Source organism: Thermobia domestica, chromosome 16 (genome assembly GCF_964235325.1).
Source record: "Thermobia domestica chromosome 16, izTheDome1.hap1.1, whole genome shotgun sequence".
NCBI lineage: Eukaryota > Metazoa > Arthropoda > Insecta > Zygentoma > Lepismatidae > Thermobia > Thermobia domestica.
Genome location: NC_137469.1, coordinates 180577834 through 180600266, shown reverse-complemented (window position 1 = coordinate 180600266; position 22433 = coordinate 180577834). Strand labels below are relative to the sequence as shown.

Genomic DNA, 22433 nt, shown 5'->3' with positions numbered 1-22433 from the left:
GGGTATTTCCTACAGGGTGTAATTCTCATATTTGCTCTTAATAGAGCTTTCAGATATACGCTGATTTCAAGGAGGGTCCAAGATAGGTAGGAAGTAAGCTGTGACAACAATGGACATAGAAATGCTGGAAGTAGGAACTGGCAGTTCCATGGTTTTTGTGTTTGGAATAACGTGTGATGCGATGTATATCGTTACGGCATATTTCACGTCTTAATTTATAAGTGTGAAAGAAAACATTGCAGCATGCGCTTTCCCCAGTACGAGAGACCGTGCTGCTGACGATCCTTCACACTTCCGACATCGCACCAAAACTTCCATGTTCATTGCTGTAAAGCTTACCATTTGCTTATATCAGACCAACCATAGAGTCAGGGCATATCTCAAAACTCGGTTGAAAGCATGTTTGGGAACTTCACCTGCATAGAATACGCTGTACACCCATTGTACATTAATGAAATATTTTGGATTGTGTATGCGTGACTCTACGCTGATAAGGATTACCATTCAGTTTCTCGAATTCGAAATAAGGGCTCTTGAAAGTTGTATTTTTTTTTCGCAATTATGGACAGCCCTAGCTCTGAAACAATGCACTTCTTCCCGTAGGTCGATATGAACATTTTCTGTTATTTTGATGTAAGGAATCAACTCCTACAGTTTGTCGTATAGTTTATTAACACCCTATATATATATATATCTATCTATAGAAAAAGCAGGAGCCAGGGTTGGGCGTTCACCTCCGGTGTTTGGGGTCGCTGGTTCGATCCCAGCTCGTGCCGTGTGCACTTTGTGGTGGACGAACACCGTACTTGTGGGTTTCCTTGGGGTTCTCTCGTTTTCTCCCACTTTGTTCATTCCACCATTTCACTCATCATCACCGTCTCCTTTAGCATAACCGGCATAAACGTTATACGTAAAACTTAAAGATATCATTTCATTTTTTTTCAGAAACAAGACCAGATATATACAGATACAATAATGATGGAACAATTGGATTTAACAGAAGCAGAAAATATATTCAGATATTTAAAGAGGACAGATTTATTAACTGTGATTTTGTAACGAAAATGTGAAGTTGACAAGGTTGCAGTATGCCATTTCATTCTTATGATTCGTTCAATGATTCGATTTCTAAGGATATGGTTCCTCGGGACATTCTTTTTACCAGGAACCAGTTCACCAGCGGTTGGTTAAAAATGGTGCTCTATTCATTTCTAGAGGCGGCTCGCGAAATAAGTCACATCCGTAAAAATATTATTTCCTTTCAAACTATGTATACAAATTACCAGATATACGAATTCTTATACACAACAGTCAGTGCATCAGAAATTTTCTTGCCATAGTTTACCATAGCGCTTTCAAAGTCTTGACTGGAAGCCCAATCGGAAAACGACCATTAGGAAGACCTAGGCGCAGATGGAAGGACAATATTAAGATGGATCTCGCAGAGGTTGGAATACAAAGTAGGAACTGGATGCAGTTAGCTAAGGATAGAAGTCAGTGGAGAGCTTTTGTGAACGCGGCATTGAACCTTTGGGTTCCATAGGCCATAGAGTTAGTTAGTTTAAAGCGATAGAAGTTAAAATTTTACCAACGTGACTTTCTCTATGAGCCACCCTTAATCTATTTCAATAAATATGAAAGCATGAAACGCAGTACTAAAAAAAAAAAAAAAAAAAAATTGAATTACACCATACACTAAGCATACAAGGGCAAGCCCCCTAAACCCCCAAATATTACAATTAAATTGTTGAAAATTAAAACTAGGTAATATGTAGGGACAGTATATGTTAAGGTAAAAACAATTGATCTGTTAAAAAAATTAGAAGAATTTGAAATTCTAGTGTGGAGAATACAGCTCGCCAGCATGCCTCATGAATATGAAATATTTTTCTCCAATAGCAGACCAGAATATTTCCTATTCCACAGATGAAAGACAAACTGAAGCATCATCCCTTCCGAGCTAAATGTACAGCTAAGACTTTTCTTTAATTGAAACCAAAAGGTTTTGATGCTTTGCCTATATGCGCCGGTAGTCGGATTGACGATGTTCTGAGAGTGACTCACGGTTAAATGTTTCTATTCACCACTATCTAAACAAGCATAACCTTTTCAACAGTCACTTATAATAGCAGAATTGGTATCGATGTGCCTTTCGTTGCACATCTTTTATTATCGGGGTACTCACTGAGGAATATATCAGGAGTATCTGCAGAAATACTACCAACAATACACAATTGTTTCTTCAACCTCCAGACACTGTATTTACGTCGTGCAAAAAACATTCATCTACTTTAACTATCTTATCAGCTCCACCGATAAGAGGAACAGAGTGCCTGATTACTGCCTCTAACCACACTTCTCGGCAGAAGCTTAACCAATCACATATTGTGGCACTATTTAACGAATCAGTAAATGAACACTCGTGTCTTCTATTTTTCTTTTTTTTTTTTACTTCGTCACAACGGATACGAACACTAAAGTATTAAAAGAATTTCTCGTATTTGTAATTTAGATTTCGCAATAAGGCTCCCATTTCTAACCGACAATTGCTTCAGATTACGATCCATATTTCCGATTATAGCATATATAGCTTGCCTTCAAACGATCAGCACGTATAGTAGACAACAGATTACACTGTTTTTCATAAGCACTACAATTTCCATGGATTCGTTACACACCTACAAAAAAAAAAAAAAAAAAAAAAGAATCTAATGCTGTTTAATTCATTATTACAGACTAATATCCATAATTTATATAAATTTACAATCTTGATCTCTTCTTCATTAAATAATACATCGAGGCCTCTATATATCGTGCCACGACACTATAACCCATCACTACAACACAAATGCACTGGTAGCACCGCAGCTCACGTACATTCTGTCATTCATATTCGCCCGCGCATACCAGACTAGGTGACATCACGAAAAGAACAGAACAGATACGTTTCTCCAAGCGGAATCAAAAGAACATTAAAGCGAAAAGAACAAATTCACAGGAATCGAAAGACCGAAATGAATCAATTCATATGAATGAGGTGCTTATGGTGAAAATTTGCTGGGAAATTAACAGCTTGTACAGATCCAAGTTCGAATATAAGAAAAGAAACGAAATCATATTCTGCATATTTCGTTAAGGCAAGGACTTCTTTAGTTACTCGGAATAGTAAACAACAAAATCTTGGAACGCTAACTACTTGCGAATCAGAAATTGTAGCAACTTGTGAAGGTATTTACTAATTGAAACGAATAAACAGGAAAAGCTTGTTAATTTAGATGCAAATGACAACACATAGATGTAGATAAAGCCTTAACGATAGAAACTGACAATAATTAGCAAATCGAACATATGTAAAAAGCAGATTGAATAGGAGTTTACCGTACCGTTTAGCAGCGAGGCTATATGAAATTCAACCTACGTAACATGCGATAAGAACTTCATGTGTTTCGTACGTCAAAGGCGCATACGCCATTTGTAAAATAGTTCTAGGTCAAAACCGGCAAACACGAAGAGCGATGAGCGAAACCACCGTATGCAAATACAGCGTGAACAAAAATAGCGCATGAACAAAAACAGCACATAAACAAGAACTGCGTACAGACAAAAACCATGCATGCAAATGCAGCGAATGCACAAAAACAGCTCATGGGCAAAACCTGCGCACATACAATAGCAGCTCATGTATTTCCGCAATGCATATTCTTCTCCAATCCTTGAAGTTGTCCAAAGCAAACATTAAGACAACAGTTGTAAGAAATGAAATGAAATTTTTGAGTTTTACGTTGCACTGATATGCCGGCTAGGCTAAAGGAGACTGTGATACGCAGTTTTCCTCTGTGCGCGGTTTTTATCCATGCGCTGTTTTTGCGCACGCTGTATTTGCATGCACTGTTTTGGCCTTGTGCGTTTTTTGTTCATGTGCTGTTTTTATCTGTAGACGCTTTTTGTCCATGCTTTGTTTTTTGTCCACGCTATAATTGGAGGTGCTGTTTTTGCCTTGCACGTTTTTTGTTCATGCGCTGTTTTTGTCCAGACTGTATTTACATGTGCTGTTTTTATCCACGGTGTATTTGCATGCGCTGTTTTGACCGAATACCTTGCAAAATATAAAATAAAATGCTTGGAAAGTAGATTTTCAAAAAGACGAGGTGTGTAAGACTTGAGGAGGATATTCCTTTCGGGACGTACTTTCACGATTGTGAGGGCACAAATTACAATCACTTTTAATTATATATTTCAGGATTGCATTTTATTTCATCAGCCGGGGACGGCTCTCTCGAATTCTGCGTGTTACATGAGTCATATAGATGTGTCAATCCCACACGAGCGTGCGTATTTCTTTTGCTTGCTGTTGAAGTTTGGTGGGATTTATAACGATGTTAAAAATTTCCAGTCCCGAAAGGGCTATAACAGATACGTTAACAAAAATTGACGAAAAAGAAAAGTATGTGCGAGATATTGCTTCTAAGAAAAATATTATTAACCCTTTCGGGCATAATGTCCACTGGAGTGGACACTACTAATTAGTTACGATTGTGTTCTGTCGGAACTCTCTACCCGCAACCCAAGTGTATCTTTTTCAGTAGAAGCTGTCTGGGTGACCTGACAATCTGAATTTTCCTGCCATCTAGCGTGAAACTCTGAAAAAGGGGTGTAACGTCGTCGGTGCATACTTTAAACATGCAAGAAAAAGGCGTGGAGGGTAATTCTAAAATATCTGCTGACAACTTCTATGGAGTGTGTGCCAAGCAATTGATATTTTTTTCTTTTCTTTGTTACAATGTCTGGAACAAGCTCGCATCATGATGTTATCTGGCTTTGTTCTTGTATCTACAAAAATCATCCAAACATACTTGTCCCATATAGTGGAAAGCATGCACTTGAAGCATATTTGTCTGCAACAATCTGACCACTGTAGTGGATTTCATGCATCTATTGAATATATGTTTGGTTTGGAAAAAGTGGTGCTTGCCACTCACAAAAATATAATTGGAGCTTCTATGGCAACGAATGAGCCTCTTCAAGACTTCTAATATATGTACGAAATCTGGGCACATTATGGCAGACAAAATTGGTATGTTCAGAACACCTTCCAAAAAGACCAACTTTCCTGAAATCAGGAACATACAGACCTATACACACAAACTGCCTTGAACATATATTACTCAGTATATTGAGGATGATGGAAGTGAACCAGCATAAGCGAATGAAGAAAAAGGAACTAAAGATCCTCCTCTGAATAGAAGCAACTAAAGAAGACAACAAGCAAAAGTGAAGTGGTCAAAATATGACTAAGTTTTCTCAGAATGTGTTCTCCATTTCTTAGAAAGAACAATGAAAACTTTACAGGAAATGAACAAATTGATTTGTTTTCGCAGTCATTTACAGATGACATTGTAAATGATATTGTTTCACAGTAATCTGTTTGCGAAACAAAATGGCAAGGTGCACGACAGTGTTGGTCTTATGACGATGTTTTAAGTTGTTAATTTGTAACTGACGTAATGTCAGTAAACCGGTTTGACCTCATATGGAGATACCTTCATTTCTATGATAATTCACAGCCTCGGGATGTGAACAACAGACTTTATAAATTGCAATATGTGCTGAACAAACTGAAGAAGAGGTTTGAATTTGCTGTGAATGATGGAGAGTATTAATAAATTGACGGGCAAATCACGCCATTCAAGGGTAGACGTAACATATACCACTATATACCCACGAAGCCGATTGGGGCTGAAAATTTCGGTAAGGGCACCGAGTTGTGGTTACATGTACGATTTTGTTGAAAGTGTTAATTTTTAATTCATTACTTGTACCAAAATCACTTTGGCAAATTTTCTACAATATAACGTTTATTACATTTATTTTAGTGCAATTTTTCAAACTTTATGTGTCGGAATTCAGAAAAGATTATCTTACCCAAAGTGTATGAAGTTCATTCAAGTGCACAGATAAAGATAATAATTAAAGTCTGCTAAGAAATTATCGAATTTCAAAATTTTCGGTTTTACATGTCATAGTACATCAAGAGCAATTTGTAAGAAAAAATAATCATCACATGTCAATGAGAACATAACTCATACACGAAAGGGTTAATAATATGTAACTTTACATTGGCGCAGAGCAATGACACAGAAAGAAGCATTGCGTCACTCCTTGGCGGCAAATTTTGGGGCATGGTTCTTGAATGCTAGTCTGCGAACATATATGAAGGTAGTTTAGTAGCCATATTGATAGCTTTATCAACGTCAATGCACATGGTAATGCTGAACAAGCGACAGCAATTGAAGACTTCTTTATTAGAACACAATGGGTACAGTCCAGTGTTCTAGAATCCTACCCTGTTTGATAGGGTAGGATGTATATTCTGATAAAGAAACGTCTATGTATCTGATCATGTAGCGGGCTAAAACACTAGAAAATATGTAGTTCAATTAACATTACTTAGTAGTTTTATGCTATTCACGTCTTCAGGCGACATGAATCGTAACAGCTTAATTCCTACAAGCGCTCTCAGCTTCGCTCCACACTTACCAGGAATAAAGGAAATGCTAACTTCTAGTAACAGGTGCGTGAATTCCTCATAAACAACAGGTTCAAATGAATGTCTCGGACAAATGCTTATTAGGAAGGGCCAGAATTACGTACTTGACAAAATATAGCCGAGAGAGGAAAAGCGAGTGCAGATTGTTAGTAGTCCCGGGGGCGAGTTTTTTTTTTTTTTTTTTTTTAAATCTATAATACAATTTCAATCTATAATACAGAATTCGCCCCCACATTGATAATCTGTACGTTAGATATACCAAGAACGTACACATTACATGCAATAATTTGAACCCAGTACGAATGCGTTCATTTATTCATGTAAATATATGAATCTACCCTAGACGAAATACTAACCATGAGTACTTACGATACAGAATACTTTAGAAGTTCTGAAAACAAAGTGCTTTACGTGAAGGTTTAATGTTAGCTCAACTTTCGAAAAATTGTTGAAAAAAAAAATTTAATTCATTAATTTCCTTCCAATAGTCCCTTAAAAGATGTGCGGTCGGCGACATAATGTCATCTCATTTGGCATAGATATGATTCAGGGGGGTCCACCACAATGATGTCTTGAAAAATTACAACTCTTGCGATTTGCGTATAATAGTGACTTTCAAGAGTATGGCATAATAACTAAAGCCCAAAAGAACAAACGAACATGTGCTAGGTAGCCACTGAAAACTACGAATATTATCTAAGGAAGTCAAGCAGGTCAAGCGAGTTCCCTCAAGCGACACCGCGGGGGTGCAGGCGTGACAGCGATGCTGAGTTTGTGAGTAAGCGAGAGTACTAAAAAAAGTGGGTTCTGACAATTATACGATTTTCAACAGCACTTGTTATGCTTTCATACTAGTAAGGTTCCAGTTGTAAACATAATATACAGCTTTTGTACACTGTGGAGAAATACAATGTGGGTGGCAAATAGCATCTAATGGAGTCGCCTTTAATATGGACTCACTCATGTTATCCACCGTAAAGCACTTGTAATGATTTTACGCTAGTAACCCTACACTTGTAGACCTAAAATACAGTTGTATTTTTCTGAATTTAATTTTCTCTCTGTATCAAATTGTTTCTTATAAAGTATTCATTGGAACAGACGGTTCTACCAAGTAGAAAAATTATAGAAAAAAAAAAAAAACATGTGGAAACATTTTTCGTGAAAGAATAAGTGTGAATATAATTGATTACTGTCAGTGTACAGCACACTGTAACGATTTCGAGTGTGCTCTGCACTCTACAAGTATCGTCGCTGACGCGAATGCTCCCTACGTAAGCACCCCCACGCTAGAGATTGGGATCCTTGCTGAAGTCCTCCCGTGACTCTGTTAGATAGCATTCCTTATTTTGTGGCCACACTGCACGGAAATTTTCGTGTTTTATTTATGCACTGTAGTTTTCATGCCATACGTGTAGGCTGTTTTTAAACTGCGAGCTGCTGAAGTCAATCTGCAAATAGCACTGGAGCTGCTAACGTAATATATGCTCTGCTAAAAGAAATTCAAAGTTCTCACCTAACAGGAAAGGGTGTCAATATTTGATAGAAATGCCCGCTTGAGTAATGCCCTGATGAACATGTCTTTTCATGTAAAATGTTCAATTTTACCTGTAAATCTTCCAAAATGTGCTGCACGAAAACACCACTAGCAGCATGCTTTAATCCTACACTGGAAGGAATCGTAATGTTGAAGAATATAAGTTAGTAATCACTTTTACAACATATACATACACAAGTTTGGCTAATAAAATTATCAGTGACAAAACAGGATGATGTTCATTACTTGTCTTCTCTTGTCGTAGACCATTACCGATCAAATATGTAGGTGCACTAGCTCGCTAGCATTCGTGCTACGTTTGCAATATTGTCAAATGTGTACCTCACACGGAGGATTTATGAATCAGAAACAAAATTGAATAAAATACAGGACACAATCGGGAAAAAGATCAAAATCAGGAAAAGGTCAGAATCGGGAAAGAAGTTCAGACCGTGAAAGAGGGCTGAAGGGCAAGTTAAACAGGGCAAAAATTTGAGGAAAGTGGGGAGTGTAAAATGAAAAAGAACAAAGAGTAGAAAAAAAGGGATGTATGTACGTGTAAATGGAAAAGAAAGTGTAAGTATATAGGAAATCCCACTAAACACTCCTCCTCATAGAGCATCACCAGGCAGGAGGCACTCGCCGTAACGACCACTGCTGAACCCTGTTCATTACTTCTCTAGCAGTTCCTCATTTTTCGTCTTGTCTTGAGACCATTATCGGTTAAATATTTAGGTGCTTGAGTATTAAAGTCATGTGCGCTACAATTACAAAATTGTCTTCTGCTTACCTCATACGGAGGATTTGTTATTCAGGAACAAAATTGAATAAAACGCAGGGCACAATTGAGAAGAAAGGATACAATCGGTGTAAAGGCCAAGTCAGGTAAAGGTCAAAATCGGGAAAGAAGTTCAGATAGTGGAAGGGGCTGAAAGCCAAGTTGAACAGGGCAAAAATTTAGAGGAAAGTTAGAAGTGTAAAATGAAAAAAAAAGTAGAAAAAAGAAGGGGATGTATGTACGTGTAAATGGAAAAGAAAGTGTAAGTGTAGTGTAGGTGTATAGGAAACCCTACTAAACTCTCTTTCTTACAAAGCACCACCACATACGAGGCATTCGCCGTAAGGACCACTGTAGAACTCCCCTGATCATTTGTTACAATCAGGATGACAGAGATTCCAAAATCACTAAATTATATTTAGTATCGTATGCAAGGAGGGTTTCTGGGTAGTAATCCTGGTTGTACAAGATATTATGGTAAAATCAATGTGGAGGTCGAGTTTTGTCACAGTAGTCAAAATGTTGAATTTTGCTCTCTCTCACTAATATTTCGCTAATTTCCTTTAAAAAAAAAAGAAAAGCGGTCGGCGACATTAATATGCTCTCAGATAGGGTTGAAGAAGGGGAGTTCTTAAGTTGACATAACCACAGCAACAGGACATGACGTCACTCAATGTCGTCACTTCCCTGGAGCACTTAATGCGCAGTGTATCCATAAGCAAGGGAGCTCTGTTGACAGTATTACTGATGAGATAATATGCCAAGGTGGATTATAATTTAAGACATACCTGGAATTTGTTCGTGTACTGGTGGACAATAAAAAACACATTATGTTGTTACAGCGGTTTTGTGAGTTGCGTTTTACATTCAACAAACCAACAAGATTATACACAAACAATGCACTGAATAATGCGTAAATAATTGCGGCTTGTCCCATCAAAGGCGGGAAGAACGCCGGGATTTTTAAAAAAATCTCATTTCGTGCTGCGCACTGATACGTGTATCAAGATTGAAATTTCAGGTTTCCTCAGTTATATTCTATTTTATAAGTGTACTGACATTCATCATATATCAATTTATTTTAGCACCAAATGAACTCTTGTACGTTTAGTAAGTGTTTTGGAGTGGCAAAAACGGGATTAAGAATACGTGGACATTTCTAAAATTACAATTTACAGGTAAAAGGTGTTAATTCAGAACAAAAGACAAATGTTTAGGGAATTTATTTATGAAGGCCCAGAATATGTAAGTTATCTGTGAACATAGATACAGCAATAAGATGTTGCTTTAATTCTATGAAACTCTCCATAAGGGCGTTATTCCAGGGCTGCAAACTAATGTACAAGGGACTTGAAATATGACTATTTCGCTGCCTGAACCCACCCTAACCTAACCCGAACTACTGCTACTCTACTACTACTAGTATACTATTATTATTACTACTACCATTACTGCCTTACTATACTATTACTGCAACTGCTACTAGCCTATTATTATATTATCATTGCTACTACCAGGGCCGTAAACCAGCTAAAGGTTTGGGAGGACAGTGAATATGTTACGGGGGGCCAAGTCTTTAAAATTATCTTATAAATATCTAAATTGTGTTTTTTGTATTAATAATAAAATTTTGAGGGGCCACAAAAAGTTTAGAGGGGCCTGGCCCCCCTCTGGTTGCGGGCCAGGCTACTACTAAAGTACTACTCTACTACTACTGCCTTACTACTACTATACTATCATTACTACTATTACTACTACTAAGTGTGCACCCATTTTTTTTAAATGTAACTTTTGAACAATTATCTCTTGTAGCGCCCCTGAATTTTACCTGTTCCTGGTGGATCACTGGCATGCGCCAACACATATACAGTCTAGAAGGCGTGATGACACTATTTTCATCGAGAAATGTGGGTTTCAAACTAATATGAATTTGTCCACGTATTATTGATCTGAACTGCGGAAACTGCTCTATCCCAATTTAAGGATGCACATTAACACTGATGTAATAAAGTAATTATGCAGCCTATACCTAAGCTACACGAGGTTTACGTCTAAGCACCCACCGTTTCAACTTTTGAAGTATTTCGTTTTATTAGCTTATCGACGTCGACCATACCTTAAGACGCCGCATGGACAAAGTCGCACATAGTACGAACTATTCTCAAAATCAAAGTAGGCGAATCACTTATCGACAATTTTCGCATTTATTACTGCCTTAAAATGGGGAGGTCCTTAAGTGACATGAATTCCCGTCTATATCTGTGTGTGTTGTGGATTACACGCACAACATTTAATGGATTTATCAAGAAATACTGGACCCACAGGTCCAGCACCCACATAACTGCATTACTTATGAACAAGGGCGCCCATCAAGGGGGGAAAAGTGGGGAGCTTGCCCCCTAAGAGGAAATTGTACTTGGGAATACCGAAAACCCAATAGAATTTTTACATTACTTATAGCAAAATTTGAAACTATACTCGAAACGTCGCTTATATTTCCCCCCCTTGGAAACCACAACATGGGCGCCCTTGCTTATGAACTGCACACTAAGAAAAATTATAGCGGTATATTGTACAAATAGGCTATACAAAATCCTCTTGCTTACTACAGAAATCAGTATGGAGCATATGGCATTGCAGGATGTCTGACATCTAACAGTTTTCCGTATATTACCTATGTTACATTCTGCAGCTATATTCTATTCTACTATGGACATTCTGCGTCGATTTGTATGTGAGATCCTGACCACCTATATTGTTTCATACGGAAAGTACGTATAGATGGAACGCTTATACGGAAAGTAAGTATTATAAAACATGCGTTTTTAGTTATACGTTTGCTGTACGTTAAGTCCAAAAACTACAGGAATTACGCATGTAACCTACCGTTTTGAGTACGCTACCTACATTTTTTTCTCAGTATGTGCTTTGAAAACTAGCCATATGTCGGATTACTGGGAGAAAGCATTTTTTGTTGATAATCATTGCTGTTTTCTTAAATGTTTTTGAGGTTAATCTACCTAAAGCCAAACATACCACTAACCAAAGAGTTTCAGACAGTATTGCTGAGCATGAGTAGTCGCTAATTCTCTCACCTTTGGTCCTGGGCTCGATTTCCGGCAGGGTAAGTCGGTCGAAAAGGTGTAACAGCTTTTTCAGGCTAGCTATCCTAAATGAGGCTTTTCCTGGGATTTCCTCATTCACACCAGGTAAATGCCGGGATGGTATCTAATTTACAGGCCTCAGGTCGCTTCTTTCCTTATCCGTTCCTTATATCCCTCCCCCGTACCGTGATTGTGTGCTCGCCGAGGATGTCATGCTTCCAACCTGACGTGCTTAAGGCCATAGATGTCGGTAATGGCCATGACTTGTATCAATAAATAAATAAATAAATATTGACCAGCGAGCGCTAGCAAGCGAAGTCGGGTTAGAACGCCGCAATGCACGCTGTATTCGTCCATTCTAATTAATAGCAAATAGTAGTTGCAAAATTTTCCATTCCGCTCACGGCATTTCCAGTCTACTCAATTCACAAATTACTCACATATCAATATCAATTATCTTTCCGCAACATGAACTCATTCCACCTATAAACATTGTGTTTTTACGTAGTTTTGATCCCCCGTAATCATACAGAACCCGAGAAATATATTACATACTTCTTTCGTAAATTTTGCAAATTCAAACTCAAAAATAGGACTGCACCATCGTTTTCTACATACATTAAACGTTATATAATTTTTAAAAATTAGTAGTACAGTCCTCTTTTACACGCAGTCATTCATTTTAATCATAAATTACTGTTTTGTGTTCATGTATTCTACACCTGCATCAATTTATTCAGCGCCGTAACTTAATTTTTTTTCTTGGGAGGGGGGTAAGCATTAATACGCGTATTTGGTGCTCCTAGAAAAAATATGTTTCTCTAATTCTTGGGCTCCCTCTTTCCATCTTTCTCTTACTCTTTATAGGCCCGGGTCGTTCGTTACACCGTTGGGCTCGTTCCATACATCACAAATGAATTAAGGGAACAAGGGCCCCTAATAGTAATTTTTTTTTATTGAAATGGGCCCACGACTCATTTTTGTTTTATTTACCTTTTGCGGGTTGTTTTGTTTATGTAATATAGTGGACATATTCGATGCTTCATTTATAATTTCATGTTCGTATCGTTTACGGAGTAAGAAAATGTTGTCTTAAAATGGGTCCCCTCGAACGGCGGGGATCTTCCTTGAGGAAGCATTTGCCCCCTCCCTCCTCAAGTTACGGCCCTGTCAAATATCACATACTAGGCTGGTAGCCAGCCCAAAAATCTAGGGAAAGCCTGGTAGAAGTTTGGGAGGGAGTCCCGATCCAATCGTATTATAGTTAATCATCATATTATAGCCCAGCGTACAAATTTTCGACTAGAAATTGGCGACTAGAAATTTAGAGCTGGCGACCAGTGTTCAGTAGGAATGGTTTCTGCCTGAACTCACAGGGCAGCGCATTTTCTGTTTCGTAAGAAAATAATTGTCACCGAGTGAGAGAAAACACGGAATGTGAGGTCTTTCTTTGTCAAACCAAAGGCCGTTTGGGGGGGGGACATCTCAATTTGTACGTGAGAGATACTGGCGACCATTATTTTTGGATTGGCGAGTGCGTCTGACTTTGAAATTTTGCACCCTGTTATAGTTCATTTGCAAGCGTACTGTGAAAATTTTAGGGGACCAGTACCGTAAAAATTTAGAGGGGCCCGTTCCCCTAGATCCCATGGATAAGGGCCTGTCACATATTAATATGATGTACACCTATCATTAATTTTTATGTCAATATATATTGTGGATCTCCAAATTTTTTGTGGCAACAAATCTTTCGCGAAGCACATAATCAAATATCGCGTGTGGAAATGCTATGTTTTCATACAAATAAACAAATATCTCTTTAAGTATATTACTTCATTAACAGATAATCATTTTTAAACATATTTTCTTTACCGGTCTATTACTCTAGTATAAAATTAACAAGTTGACACCAAATCAGTTGCAAACACTGCTCAACTTACCATCACATTTAGTGACGTCATGATGTGTGGTGCTCTGGTTTTGTCAACTTAAGATCTCCCGTTGAAGAAGCACCAGAAATTGTTGTTAAAATATTATGGTTCGATCACAGATTTCTTTTTAATGTTCTCCCAAATATTTGCGCTGAGTGATTAAATAATATCTCTTTTAGGATGTCATCAAAATAATTGTTGAGGAACATAAACCAACATGTGCGCGGTTTCCGATTAAAATCACGAATGCTATATAACCAAGTCAGCACAGAGAAAAGCTTGTGGAGCTGTGAGTGTGGGCAGGAGGCAGGCTCGTCGTCAATGTTGAGTAGACGTAGAAACGAATATCCACGCAAAAACTACATACTAACTTTCCATGTGTGACAGCCATAACAATTATTTACTTACGTTATACCTAGTTCGTCAGTGCCTCTCTTCGTGAATGTCAGTTTGTTTCTATCAATCCTTGGTATCGTTTGTAGATACACTCCTTTTCATACTTCCGTTCTTTCGAACCTTTTCACACTTCCGTTCTTTCGAAATGTCGTGATGTCACATACTTCACAAACTTTTAAAGTCGCGGGACACACGCGTCTGTAGTCCTGCCCCTACCAGCAAGTAATTCTTCTAAAACGATTTGAGTTTTTTAATCTTCGTTTGCTCCCATTTTCTCCGCAGTTTCTCCTTTTGCTCCCCTTCCGTTCCCGAGAAAATAGAAATTTGAAGTGGGGGCCAGAACAATATGAGCCCAGCCCCTCACCCAATAGCAGAGAGGAACGAAAATTGCCATTCGTTTGTACTCCGTTTGCTCCCATTTGCTTTGCAGTTTCTAAGTTGTTCCCCTGCCATTCCCGAGAAAACGGAATTTTAAAATGAGGGGTCAGAAAATAGTTGTCCCGGACTCTCGAATTAAAAGCAACCACAGAGAGGAACAGATAGATGGTCGCATTCGTTTGTACTTCGTTTGCTCCCATTTGCTCCGCAGTTTCTCCCTTTGCTCCCCTTCCGTTTCGAAGAAATAAGAAATATAAAGACGGGGCCAGAACAACATTGTTCCAGCCCTGAACCAATAGCAGAGAGGAACGGAAGCTGATATTCGTTTGTACTTTGTTTGATTCCATTTGCTCCGCAGTATCTACGTTTGTTCCCCTAGTGTTCCCGAGAAAATGGAACTTTAATCTGAGCTAGGAACGTTTGTTTCCTTACGGATCCCGGCCAAATGGAACATTAAAGTAGGGCGCCAGAACAATGTGTTAGCTTAAGTAACGTTCCCGAGAAAATGGAATTTTAAAGTGGGGAGCCACAAATACAAATTCCCAGCCCCGCACCCAACTATAAATAATGGCAGAGAGAAATTAATGGTGGCATTCATTTATACTTAGTTTACTCCCATCTGTTTCGCAGTTTCCAGGTTTGGAACAAACGAAGTACAAAAGAATACCAACATTGTTTCTTTCTGATTCTATTTTTAGTGTGAAGGGCCTTAAATGTTTGATTTTCTCGCGGACAATAAGGGAGCAAATTGGAGAAGTTGCGGAGGAAATGGGAGCGAACGAAGTACCAACGAATGCCAATATATGTTCCCCTCTTTCATAGTTTTCTTTTGCGAGGGAGCTAGGACCACGTTGTTTTGGCCTTTCCACATTAATGTTCCATTTTTTCGGGAACAATAACCGAGCAAACGAAGCTACTGCGGAGCGAGAAGGAGCAAACGAACTAGAAACGAATGCCATTATCCGTTCCTCTCTGCGATTATTTTTAGCTGCATGAGGTGCTGGGATCACTTTGTTCTGCAACCCTTACTTTAAAGTTCAATTTTCTCGCGAACGATAGTTGAGCAATCGCGAAACTGCGGAGCAAATGGGAGCAAGCGAAGTACTAATGAATACCACCATCCATTTCTCTCTGCCACTAAGTAGAGGGGGTAGTGAAGATATTCTGACCCCCCACTTTAAAATTCTATTTTCTTGGGAATGGTAAGGAAGCAAATGGAGCTACTTCGGAGCAAATTGGAGCAAACAAACTACAAACGAATGTCACCATCCGGTCCTCTCTGCTATTGAGTGGGGGGCTGGGACCGTGTTATTCTGCCCCATTTTAATATTTCATTTTCTTGCGAACGGTAAGGGAGCAAACGGAGCTACTGCGGAGGAAACAGGAGCAAACGAAGTACAAACGAATGCGACCATCTGTTCCTCTCTGTGATTGTTCTTAATTCGAGGATCTGGGACCACTTTTTTGTGGCCCCTGAGTTTAAAGTTCCATTTTCTCGGGAACGGTAGAGGAGAAAACGTAGAAACTGCGGAGCAAATTGGAGCAAACGAAGTACAAACGAATGCCACCATCCGTTCCCCTCAGCGATTATTTTTAGTCTGGTGTGGGGACTAGGACGACGTTGTTCTGCCCCCCGCCACTTTAATGTTCAATTTTCTCGGGAACGGTAAGGGATCAAACGGAACTACTGTGCAGCAAATGAGAGCAAACGAAGTGCAAACGACTGAAATTGGTTTCGATTGATTGCGTGATGGTGAGGGGGCATGACTACACACTCGAAACAGACGTGTGTGATAAGTGTCATTGACTGTTAGTAGTCTCTCTTAAAAAAGAAAAAAAGCCATAATTTCAATATGTTAGTATTTGCCGCTGAAGTCTTGGTTTTGCGTACGCAAATATTACTGAAAGTTGTGCTGTGACACAACTTAAGTGGGTTTCACATTCGCTTTTTCGTTATTGGTGCATTGCGTTAACACTTTGTGATTTTCTCATATTTACGTAAAACAATACACACTCAACAAACACTTTACGTATTGTAGAAAAGTGATGTGGCAAGGTGCATAATTTAAAGCTTGTAATCATTCACATAGTAGTAATTGCGCCAAGCTATCGCGTTTTTGATTATCCTCGATGAGGGGCCCCAAGGCCCGGGGTCAACGACTTAGGGGTACATAGGACCACCCCCTCTAAATTTTTGCAGGGAAACCATGGCCCACCCCTTAAATTTTGGCAGGGGTACATAGGACCAACCCCAATAAATTTTGGAAATTGCCAAATCTAAAAATTTGGTATGGTACCCTAGGACCACAGTATGTACCTCTATCAGTATTGGCGGTCTACGTCGTTCCCTTTCATGGGTAAAAAATTGCCAAAAATTCAAATTTCAGAGGTTTTTGACCTAATTTATCCCATTTGATGAGGTCTTATTATCCCATATGGTTATATGGGCGTATACAGGGGTCCATTACCTTTCACAAGACATGGGTATATTAATGCATCCCTTGAAAAATTTGGAAGGGGTACCTTGGCCCACCCCTTAAATTTTGGAAATTGCCCAATTTAAATATTTGGTATTATAGTATGGAACGCTAACATGTATTATGATAAATTTGGGTGGTCCACCTCGTTCCCTTTCATGGGTACAAAATTCCCAAAATATAAATGTAAGCAATACGTTGTACCACGTGTTTGGTCTTTTCTCCTCTTGGATGAGGTCCTATTATCTTATATGGTTATATGATTATATATACTGGTCTATTCCCTATCATAAAACATAGGTACATGTGTGCACCCCTCTAAATTTTTGGGAGGGGTACCTTGGCCCACCCCTTTAATTTTGGAAATTGCTCAACTTAAACATTTGGTATTATAGTACTGGACCCTAGCATGTATTGTGATCAACTTGGGTGGTTCACCTCGTTCCCTTTTAGGAGTACAAAATTGCTAAAATATAAACGTAAGCAATACGTTGTACCACGTGTTTGATTTTCGACCTAATTTATCTCCTTGGATGAGGTCTTATTACCTTATATGGTTATATGGTCATGTATAGGTGTTCATTCCCTATCATAACACATAGGTACATTGGTGCACCCCTTTCAATTTTTGGGAGGGTACGTACCTTGCCCCCCCTTAAATTTTGGAAATTTCTCGATTTAAGCATTCGGTATTATAGTACATAACCTCAATATGTATCGAGATAAATTTGGATGGTCCACCTCGTTCCCTTTCATGGGTACAAATTGCCAAATTTTAGTGCAACCACGTGTTTATTTTTTGGTCCATTTTATCCCCTTAGATGAGGGCCTATTACCTTATGTGGTTATATGGTCATGCATAGGTGTTCATTTCCTATTATAAGACATGTGTATATTGGTGCACTCCTTAAATTTTTGGGAGGGGTACCTTGGCCCACGCCTTAAATTTTGGGAAAAATTTCGATTTAAGCATTCTGTATTATGGTACAGGACCTCAATATGTACCATGATAAATTTGGATGGTCCACATCGTTCACTTTCACGGGTAAAAAAATTGCCAAAATATAAACATAAGCTATATGTTGTACCACGTGTTTGGTTTTGACCTAAGTTATCCCCTTTGATGAGATCCTATTATCTTATATGATTATATGGTCATGTATATAGGCCCATTTCCTATCATAAGACATGGGTATATTGGTGCACACTTTAAAATTTGGGAGGGGCCCATCCCTTAATTTTTTAAAAATAATTTTTTTAATATAAGCATTTGGTATTTTCGTACAGGTCTTCAATATGTACCACTAGAAATTTGGATGGTCCACATCATTCCCTTTCATGGGTAAATGACTACCAAAAAATCAAATTTCGGAGGTTATTGACCCATTTGATAAGGATTTAGCACGTTATATGGGTATGTTCAGAGGTTTATTACCTTTATATGTTTATGTTCCCTTTTTAATTTGGGAATTATCAAATAACAAAATTCGGTAAACGTTTTTCTAGGACCCATTGTAAATTTTGGCGTTACTCTTATCACCAAATACTCAAATTTTGAAGTTTATTGACCTATTTTTTGATACGGCTATATAATTGAATGGGTACAGGATTTCTTACTTTTTTTCATAAGACACAGGTGTATTTGTGTACCAATCTTAAATTTTGGGAGGGTACATTTCTTATTGTCATATCAATAATTGGTAATTGTTCTTAGAATTGGGCGGTATCTCTTTCTTTGGGTAAATCATTGTTAAATGTTAGTATGATCACGTGATCTGTTATTGACCTATGATCGGATTAGGTGTTCAGGACATTGGTTCATTTAAACTTTGTAGGATAATTTGAGAATTGTCAAATGAAATTACGTCATTGGTTTTGATTATTCCAGCCTATGGACCAAATATAAACGTAAGCAACATGACGTACCATGTGCTTGACCTTGATGAGGTAGTGTACAGGGATTCATTTCCTTTTCAAAATTCGTGGAAGTTATCAAATAACACGTCTCTAGACAACAGTTGGTTCTGCTAAGATAAACAATTTACCGAATTGAGACCTAACTACATCATGTAATTATATGATTAATTCTAAGATTTAGGTATATCGAGAGAAGTATTCTTTAAATTTGGGAATTGTGATAAACAGAATTTTAACATAAGGCGCGAAATTTGAAACAATACATTGAACTTTAGTTAAGCTCATAGTCTAAGATCACTGGTGGTGGTTGATTTGACCTTGAGCTTTAGAAATCTGATATCTACCTTATTGAATCTTACGACTTATAGACGAAAGGCAATACATGCTATAACACTGGCAAAGTTATTGTTGATGCAATTTGATTGGTTGATCACTATCTTTCGTGCAATCTGATTGATGATTTTCAAATCTTTGCTGCATTCAGTTTTGTTTTGTTTAACATTTAAAAATCTTGGTTTCGTTCAACTTTTTGCAGTCATTGATAAATATGATCAAAATCGTTTATTTGTTGATCGAATAGTTAAAAACCGGATATAGTTTGATGGTTAACCGTGAAACGTGAAATTATTTGTTGAAATTTTTTGTTTGAAATTTTTTCGTTTGAAAATTGTTTGTTTGAAAAATTTTTGTTTGAAACTTTGGTTTCAAATTTTTTCGTTTGAAATTTTTAATTTGAAAATTTTTGTTTGGAAATTTTTGTTTAAAAAACTTTTTTGTTTGAAATTTTTTTCAATTTTTGAAATTTTTGTTTCAACTTTTTTTCAAAATTTTTTGTTTGTAAAATTTTTTGTTTCAAAATTTTGAAATTTATTCGTTTGAAATTTTTCGTTTAAATTTTTTTCGTTTCAAAAACTGAAAATTTTCTGTTTGAAATTTTAGTTTAAAAGATGTTTGATTTTTTCTGTTTAAAAATTTTTGTTTGAACTTTTTTGTTTCAAAATTTTGATTTGAAATTTTTTGTTTGAAATTTTTGTTTCAAAATTTTGGTGTGACAATTTTTTAAAATTTATGCACTCATTAGTAAAGAACCGGAACTGTCTAGAACAAAAACCTCTGGCAACATTGTTTATCATGGTGCAATAGTACACGTCAGAACATGGAGTTGTACTTGAAATGCAAAAAATACAAATCATTGAAATTGTTCATTTTATTACACTGCACTGGTTAATTACCTACATCCATACCAGATAAAGGATCTGGATATTGTCAATACAATATATTTTGAACTTCTTGCACTAATTTGTCTTTAGCGTATAATTTTAATTCCAATTGAAGTCTTTTGAGATCTATTGCAATATCAATAGGTGGAAACTCAATGTCCATTTGATTACAAATAAACTGTTTATCAATACAGGTAAGCACACACGAACGATGTTGACAACCATCACAACGTCTAGATACATGTTGTACAATATGCATGACACATTTCTCAAAATAGTACTTTTTCAGGAATATGCTTCTTTTGTTGCACACTTCCACTGCATGTTTAACACCCTGGAATACGTTGATGAATTTGTTCCATTCCGTTTGCGTTAGATACAACATGTTGCGAGGGACATGCTATGTAGTCTTTTTACGTAACAGCATCATCTTCTCTTCGTGGACTGTACGCAACACCACTTCATGATTTGAGCCTATTGATTTGACTATGGTCACATTTAGCTCATCATGAAAATAATCATTCTTTTGGTCGATTCGTGAACATAATATTTGCCATTCTTCACAGGTCAGTTGTACACCAAATTGTTCTGCTTTGCCCAATCGAATCACTGGTTCAAATGTTTTAGCACTAATACCAATCATCACATGTTTTGTTTGAAATATATTTATTAGATAATAGCTTGCGAAGAGGAGTTCTTTATCGTTAGAAGTACACAACTTTCCTACTGAAACGCACTTGCTCAATTGATTTCAGGGGATGACACTGTATTTGCTGATATCATAGAGTTATTGCTGACGTGATTGGAAAGGAATGTGCTGATGTTTGAATTCATGATTTCATCACATTTGCTGACGTCATGCTGACCAACCAAATTCATAGATCGCGTTCAGCATACAGCTACGTCTGACGTCAAAGGAATGTGCTAACGTTTTAATTCATGATTTCATCACAATTACTGACGAAACCAACTTCACTGATCCCGCTGTGTACTAAATTCAAATTGATGACTTCGACCCAAGAATCCTTTGTAACATAAAGATACAGATCCAGTATTTAAGAAACGTAACAGTTCTTCTGGTTTTGATGCTTCCATGGGTAAATATCTTGCAGGTAAAATTATATTCTTATCATTTTCAAGCTTCACTACGATTCTTAATCCAAACTTCGTAGGGATTTTTTGCCTAGCTAAGATTCTGTAAGGTACATTCTATTGTAAATCAGTAATCTTGGTAAATGATTTCATCACATCACGTGTGTTTAGAAACTGCCGACAAGTAGACATGATGACGTTATCTCGAACGATGATGCAAAACTGATGACGTTACATTATCACGTTCTGACGTGTACTATTGCATCATGATAAACAATGATACCAGAGGTTTTTGTTCTAAACAGTTCCGGTTCTTTACTGATGAGTGCACAATCTTAAAAAAATGTCAAACCAAAATTTTGAAACAAAAATTTTAAACAAATTTCGAAACAAAATTTTTCTAACTAAAAATTTCAAACGAAAAAATTTGAAACCAAAGTTTCAAACAAAAATTTTCAAACAATTTTCAAACGAAAAAATTTCAAACAAAAAATTTCAACAAATAATTTCACGTTTCACGGTAAACCGTCAAACTTTATCCGGTTTTTAACTATTCGATTAACAAATAAACGGTTTTGATCATATTTATCAATGAGTGCAAAATGTTGAACGAAACCAAGATTTTTAAATTTTAACAAAACAAAACTGAATGCAGCAAAGATTTGAAAATCATCAACCAATCAGATTACACGAAAGATAGTGATCAGCCAATCAGATTGCACGAAAGATAGTGATCAACCAATCAAATTTCATCAACAATAACTTTGCCAGTGTTGTAGCATGTATTGCCTTTCGTCTATAAGTCGTAAGATTCAATAAGGTAGATATCAGATTTCTAAAGCTCAAGGTCAAATCAACCACCACCAATGATCTTAGACTATGAGCTTAACTAAAGTTCAATGTATTGTTTCAAATTTCGCGCCTTATGTTAAAATTCTGTTTATCACAATTCCCAAATTTAAAGAATACTTCTCTCGATATACCTAAATCTTAGAATTAATCATATAATTACATGATGTAGTTAGGTCTCAATTCGGTAAATTGTTTATCTTAGCA

At 37.3% G+C, this 22433-nt stretch overlaps 1 protein-coding gene across 1 annotated transcript in view; it reads right to left on the bottom strand.

The window, feature by feature from the left end:
* Positions 1–8360, bottom strand: part of LOC145673525 (uncharacterized) — a 36903-nt gene extending 28543 nt beyond the window's left edge. The window contains exon 1 of the mRNA XM_081743307.1: positions 8156–8360. The gene's annotated coding sequence lies outside the window, so the exon portion shown is untranslated. The remainder of the gene's footprint in view (positions 1–8155) is intronic.
* Between the last annotated feature and the right edge of the window lie 14073 nt (positions 8361–22433).